Source organism: Mirounga angustirostris, unplaced genomic scaffold, assembly GCF_029215605.1.
Source record: "Mirounga angustirostris isolate CCGP_5_RB_7025 unplaced genomic scaffold, mMirAng1.0.hap1 SCAF_4, whole genome shotgun sequence".
NCBI lineage: Eukaryota > Metazoa > Chordata > Mammalia > Carnivora > Phocidae > Mirounga > Mirounga angustirostris.
In genome coordinates this window covers 8,348,331-8,354,488 of record NW_026991712.1, presented here as the reverse complement: position 1 = coordinate 8,354,488, position 6,158 = coordinate 8,348,331, and the positions used below count along the sequence as shown (strand labels likewise).

General features: G+C 48.4%; 1 non-coding gene across 1 annotated transcript; it reads left to right on the top strand.

Moving 5' to 3' along the window:
- The first annotated feature begins 208 nt into the window (after positions 1 to 208).
- LOC123860737 (small nucleolar RNA U13) lies at positions 209 to 312 on the top strand. Its single transcript, XR_006794850.1, has one exon. It is a non-coding gene; the product is annotated as a small nucleolar RNA U13 (small nucleolar RNA).
- The last annotated feature ends 5,846 nt before the right edge of the window (positions 313 to 6,158 follow it).

Here is a 6,158-nt window from a genome sequence, read left to right as displayed (position 1 = left end):
CTTGTCATCCAGGTAAGTAGGGAGCCAAACTTCCCACCTGGTTACTCTGACCTCAAGTTCCAAGGATTTTTCTTCCTCACTGCCATTGATCCTATTGACCCTAATGCTCAGCTTTGCTTCAACCAAATACTTAATAGATGTGGTTTTGGCATCTTTGACAGAAGCTTCTTATAAAACAGAAGAGACACATTTAAAAATACATCAAGTGATCCTTTTGTAGTTCATAAGCGTGATGATTGGGCGTTCACGCCGTTGTGTGACATGTGCCTCCCTCAAACCTTGTTACGACCTGGGCACATTACCTGTCTGACGTGAAGAAAAAAAAAAAAATACATCAAGCATGAGTGTGTTTATTCATTCAATGCGTGTCTATGGAGCCCCGCAGTGGACGAGGTCTTTGTCTTCATGGAGGGGACCCCCAAAGGGACCCAGATAAAGCCCAAGGGACTGAGAAAAAAAATGCAAGCCTGAGGTGTGCTTGGAAGCTCTACTTTAATAAGATGCAAGTGCACTGGGCTGGAGCCGGGGACAGTGGCCCTTTACACATTTCTCTCCTTTAGTCCTCAAGTCAATTTAGGTGCAGGGACCTATATCAACATGACCCTAAGCAAGGGGCTTTCTGAGAACACCCTGCAGGTCAGTAGCCAGAAGTACTGACCATTAGAGAATTTTTTTAAAATATTTTATTTATTTATTTCAGAGAGAGAGAGAGCTGGGTTGGGGGAGGGGGGGAGAGGGAGAGAGAGGATCTCAAGCTGACTCCCTGCTGAGTGCCGAGCCTCATTCGGGGCTTGATCCCAGGACCCCAAGACCACGACCTGAGCTGAAATCAAGAGTCAGATGCCCAATGGACTGAGCCACCCAGGCGCCCCGACTCTTAAGAGATTTTAATGCTGCTGCCCTGTCTGGACTCCTCACAGCGATGCTGCCCCCTGACACTGAGCTATCCCCTACTCCCCATCAAGCAGTCCCCTCCAGTGCTCTGGTCATGCCAATGCCCCACTTAGGCATGCGGGGGCCGCTACTTCCATCCTCAGCTCAGGTTCATTCTTCCCCTTCCCAGCCACCCCATCTCAGTCCCACCTCCCTAACTGCAGTCACCTGTGTCCCTTAGCTGGGCTCTGAGCACTCTGTCTCTCTTTCTGCTCCTCTGTCTCAAACTCAGTGCCTGGCACACAGTGACTCCTGATGCCTCTGGGAAATGAAAACATGAAATATGAGCCACACTGCACATGTCCCACCACCCCTCTCTCTCCCCCACCTGACCCCCAGGCACACATAGCAGGAGGCCACTCTCCACACAAGCAGAGAATGGGAACTCGCGACATCTGTGCTTTGCCTCCCCCATGCCTGGAAGCATGGCTGCCACACTGATGAACACATTCCCTTTGTCAAAATCATCTTCCAAGTCCTGTCCTGCCTTCACACACTCTGCTCTTGCACCTTCAGAGCTATTCTGAGATGGCAACTCACTTCCTTGCACATTTGGTGAGTGGGTTGATGGCTTCCCTGGGGACCCATTCATTTGTGCGTTAGGAGGACGCTGGGAAGGAGGTCTTGGCCTAGCCACAGGTCCATAGGTAAGACAAGGCCCAGCCCTTGTGATGGTCTCCTACACTGATGGAGTTCCTGTGCCCCTTTTGTGTCGCTGTGTCGTTGGCTGAAGGTGGCTCAGGAGGGGACTTTGAGCTCTGGTCGTTGTGGTAGGCAGAATAAAGTAAGACTTCCCCCCACAGATGTGCAGAGATGTCCGGGTCCTGATTCCCGCTCCACCCCCTTCCAAGAGATGTTAGGGTCTTACTCTCCAGAACTTGCAAATGTATTACCTTACATGACAAAAAGGACATTGCAGATATGATTGAGATGGAAAAATTATCCTGGATTATTCAGGGACTCAACATAATCACATGGGTCTTTATTCATGAAGAAGGGACTCAAGGAGAGGGATCTGAAGACAGGGGAAGGGGTTATGAGTCAAGGGATGCAGCCTCTCTCTAGAAGCTGGGAAAGACAAGGAAGGGAGTTCTTGTCAGCACTTCTAGAAGGAAGGACACCCTGCCAACATATTGATTTTAGACCCAGTGAGACTCATATCTCCAGAACTTTGAGAAGTCTCAGAAAGAAGTCACCCCAGCAGCATAATGCAAGCTTAAAATGTATTTGAAGACTCTAATGTTTATTCTTAAAAAAAAATGTTCATCAATCGATCTCTTCAAAATTGATTTTCCACCAAGATCTTTCAGAAAAATTTGCAACCCAGCAATATTTGCCTTCTTTCCTTAAACTTCACATTCCCGGTCCATTTCATCTCCTGTTGTCCCAGTTTGAGAACTATAGCTGAGATGCAGGTCTAGGAGGGTGTCAAGGAAGGAAGCGATCCAGTGCAAGGAATTACGTGACTTCAAAGTCTAAGATCCACCCCAAGAGAGACAGGGGGCACACAGCTGGGCAGGGCAGGTGGAAACAGAAAGCAAGAGTCACACAGCATCAAGGGTAAATGTTGTTTGGAGCCCAGAGGCTCAGTAGAGGAAAGAGGGATGTACAGAAAGAATGCAGAGGTGTCCTGCCCAGATCTGCCCTATCAACTGTGGTGAGTTGAATAGCTCCTCCCATCCATGTCCATCTGGAAACTCAGAGACCTCATTTGGAAATCAGGTTATGAAGATCTAATGAAGTCAAGAGGGCTGTCCTGGGTTAATGTGGGCCCTGAATCCAATGACTGGTGTCCTTACAAGAAGAGGACAGGACACACAGAAATGTACCCGGGGAAGAGGTCATGTGAACATGGAGGCAGACACAGGAGAGATGTAGCTACAAGCCAAGGAAGGCTGAGGATGGCTAAGAATAGGCCAGGGAGGATTCTCCTCTAGAGCCTCTGTAAGTAACAGGGCTCGCTGACACCTGCATCTCAGATTTCTGGCCTGTGGAACTGTGGGAGGACACATTTCTACTGTCTGAAGCCCCCCAGTTTGTGGTGGTTTGTGACAGTAGCCCCAGGAAACTCATACACTGGGCAAGAGGCTAGGTCCCAGCCGCTGGGAAAATATGTCAGGGTAAGTTTCCAGTTCTGCAAAGACTAACAGAGATGCTGCAGATTGGTGGGAGTTCTTCCATTCAACTACTACCCACTGAGGCCCTGTCTATGTCAGGTACTGGGTTGAGCAGGTGGGGGGCACAGCGTGGAGAAAATAAGTTAGAGCCTACACTAAATAGTTCTAGTGTGAATCAAAGTGTGGTACCAGACCACCTTCATTCGAATCTTCTAGAGCAGTGCTGGTCAAAATGTAGTCTGTGGACAGGTAGCATCAGTCTCCCCTGAAGCTAGGCCCCATCCCATACTTACTGAGTCAATCTCAGGGAGAAGGATCCAGGAATCTGCATTTTGAAGATGCTCTCCAGCTGATTTTGGTGAATGCCAAGGTTCAAGAGCCCCGGGCCCAATGATGGCAGCTTAATAGCTAGTGTACAGCAAAGTGGCCTAAGGCAAGGGAGAGTAACTCCCAGGCTGAAGTCAGCTAGACCCTTTCCAGAACACCCCTGCCCCCGCTGCTGGGTGTAGTCTGGACCTGGAATCAGAGCTGCTCTGATGACAGGTGAATATATCACTGTCCACCAGCAAGGGACAGAGGGGGGTGAGGGTGGGAGTGGGATATCCATGCTGGTCAGAAGCTTCCACAGCCTTTGTCCAAATCTGGTGCGCCCCGCTCACTCCGTCTTCCCCACCAACTCCTAGTCAGTTCCCACGGAGTCTTGCGGCTGAACTGGCTAAGGGAGAGCTTGCAGAGGCCGTGGTGGGTGGCAGTGGGGATTACCAGCACTAGGATCACCAGGACCGTGACTCCCACATGCGTCTACCATCTGTCGTTTCTTAGGCACCATATGAAGTCATTTTATACAGATGGTATCCTGTTAATCATCCTCCCAACCACAGGAAGTAGAGTCTCTTGTGCCCATTTTCTAACAAGTTCCTGGGTGATGCCAATGCTGCCGATCCCTGCCCCCTGCTACACTCTGGGTAACAAGGAGATCATTTCCAGTCCACTGCATTTCTAAGCCGGGCAAAGAAGTAGAAGCTCCTCATAATTTGGTCTGTAACATGGTTAAGGTAACTGGGCTCATTGCTTAGACAGCTGGGTGGATTTCAGTGAAGGTGTTGTCTGACTTGGAGGAAGCAAAATACTTCAAAAATGAATCAGGTGCAGAAACTCAGATCTGGCCAGCTGTGTAGACACTGTCACTTCCCTCTTTGCCACCCTCACCCAGCCTCAGGCAGTCAGGGCCTGCCCCCTGCAGAAGCTGCCCCAGTTGGTCCCTGGGCCAATAGTGAGCAAAGTGTGCACAAGATGGCAGCGATCCCACTCCTGCAGCAGATGGATCCCAGACAACTGCCCTCAAACCAGGGCTGCTGACTTGGGCTTGGCCCATGGCCTCTTGTGGTATGTCTGCACCAAGGACTGGCCACCTAAACATTTCCCTTGGCTTTCATGACTTCATTTCTAACTTGACTCTGTTTTCTTGGCCTCTTGCCCTTCTACTCTCAGTAGCGTCTACACTGGCCTGTGTTCTCCATCAGGAGCATGATGCTCCTACCTGCCTGGCTCAGAGCATGTATTCCCAGCTGCCCAGGGGCTCTTGCTGCCAGGCTAGGCCCATTATATCCAACCTCCTCCACTGAGGAGTCCTCCTGCTTCCCTGAGACATTGCTACTGGGCCCACCCATTCCCTCAACCAACCCAGAATCAGCCTAGTGCTCTAAACTTGCAGTCCGTCCACCGATCTTGGCTCTCCCTTCTTCCTAAAAACATCTCCTTAAGTGACAGTCTTTGCATTTGATGCCATACCCTTAGGTATAATGAAGTCTCTTTGGTCCCTCATGGTGTTTCAAATGAAAAATGTTAGAAAAAATCCAAACATCCATTCCTTCAATGAACAGAAATAGCTGGGAATCATTCTTGAGTATGAAAGTGGTAATGTGTGGTAAAATCTATAGGAAGTTAGATTTTATTTAGATTTAGTTGCCATGCTAACTTTGTGTGCAGAGAGTGATTAAGTTTGTCATTTTATAAGATAAGGACATCTAGAGTCAACATCTCTGGGCAAGGTTGACTGCATTCCTTTGGGTAAAATACGAATGTTGTTGGACCAAAGAAGGAAAGAGGACAGGAGCATCGGTTTTTAACTCTGTAAACACCATATCTCATATTTGATTAATCATGACTAGCAGCAAATACAGTAATGGGATGAACAAATATTGAATGGTAGATTATGAATCAGTGAATTATTAAGCTTAGGCAACTCTCACTCCACTCCCTCAATCCAAGTTCTGTGTCCTTCAGCTCAAATGTTGTATAGACATGGCCCCTGCCACAAGGTTGGCCTCATGGGGAGAGAACATGACAAAAAGATTGACAGTTTGGGTCTGTGTCTCACGAGAACTTACATTCAAGTCCTACCCTACTACTAGGAAGCTCTACCATCTCATCCAAATTATGTAACTTCTCTCAGCCTTGGTTTCTCAATCCCCCAAACTACAATGATCATATCACCAATCTCAGTGGTTATTTTGAGGGTGAAATGAGGTTTTCAGCAGGACTCCAGAGTACGCCTTGAGGTTTGCTGAGCCCCATCTAACCTGTCTTATGTGGATAATCAACCCCTCTTTTTTATGACTTTTTCTTTTAGGCAAGGAAACCCAAGGTGGGGTCTTAGTCCTGCTGGGAGGTGACAGTGACCTGGAGGCTCAGGTGGGGTTGGAACAGAGCCCCGTGCAAGACCAGAAATGAGGCTGATATGAAATTGATGATAATTACTATTCTTGACATGGCTGAACCATAGCGTTAGTCTGGAGACTTTTAGTCAGATGTCTTTTACAGCACCCCTAAAAACATGAGATAGGAGCATTCATGAAGAGTGGGAGCCAGTAAGAGGGGTGCAGCAGCACCTCCTTGTCCAGCAGAATTTTGTGTGGGCTCCTATCAGCACTGTTGTGTGTGCTTACCTTCCCTTGTTTGGCTTTCATGGTATCTTTGGACCCATTTCTAGCAACTCAGAGCCACCTGATCACTCATACATCCATTCAACTGATAAATGATGATCGAGTGTCCACTGCTATGAACGGTGAAGAATGTGAACTCTGGCCCCAGAATGCCTGGGTTCAA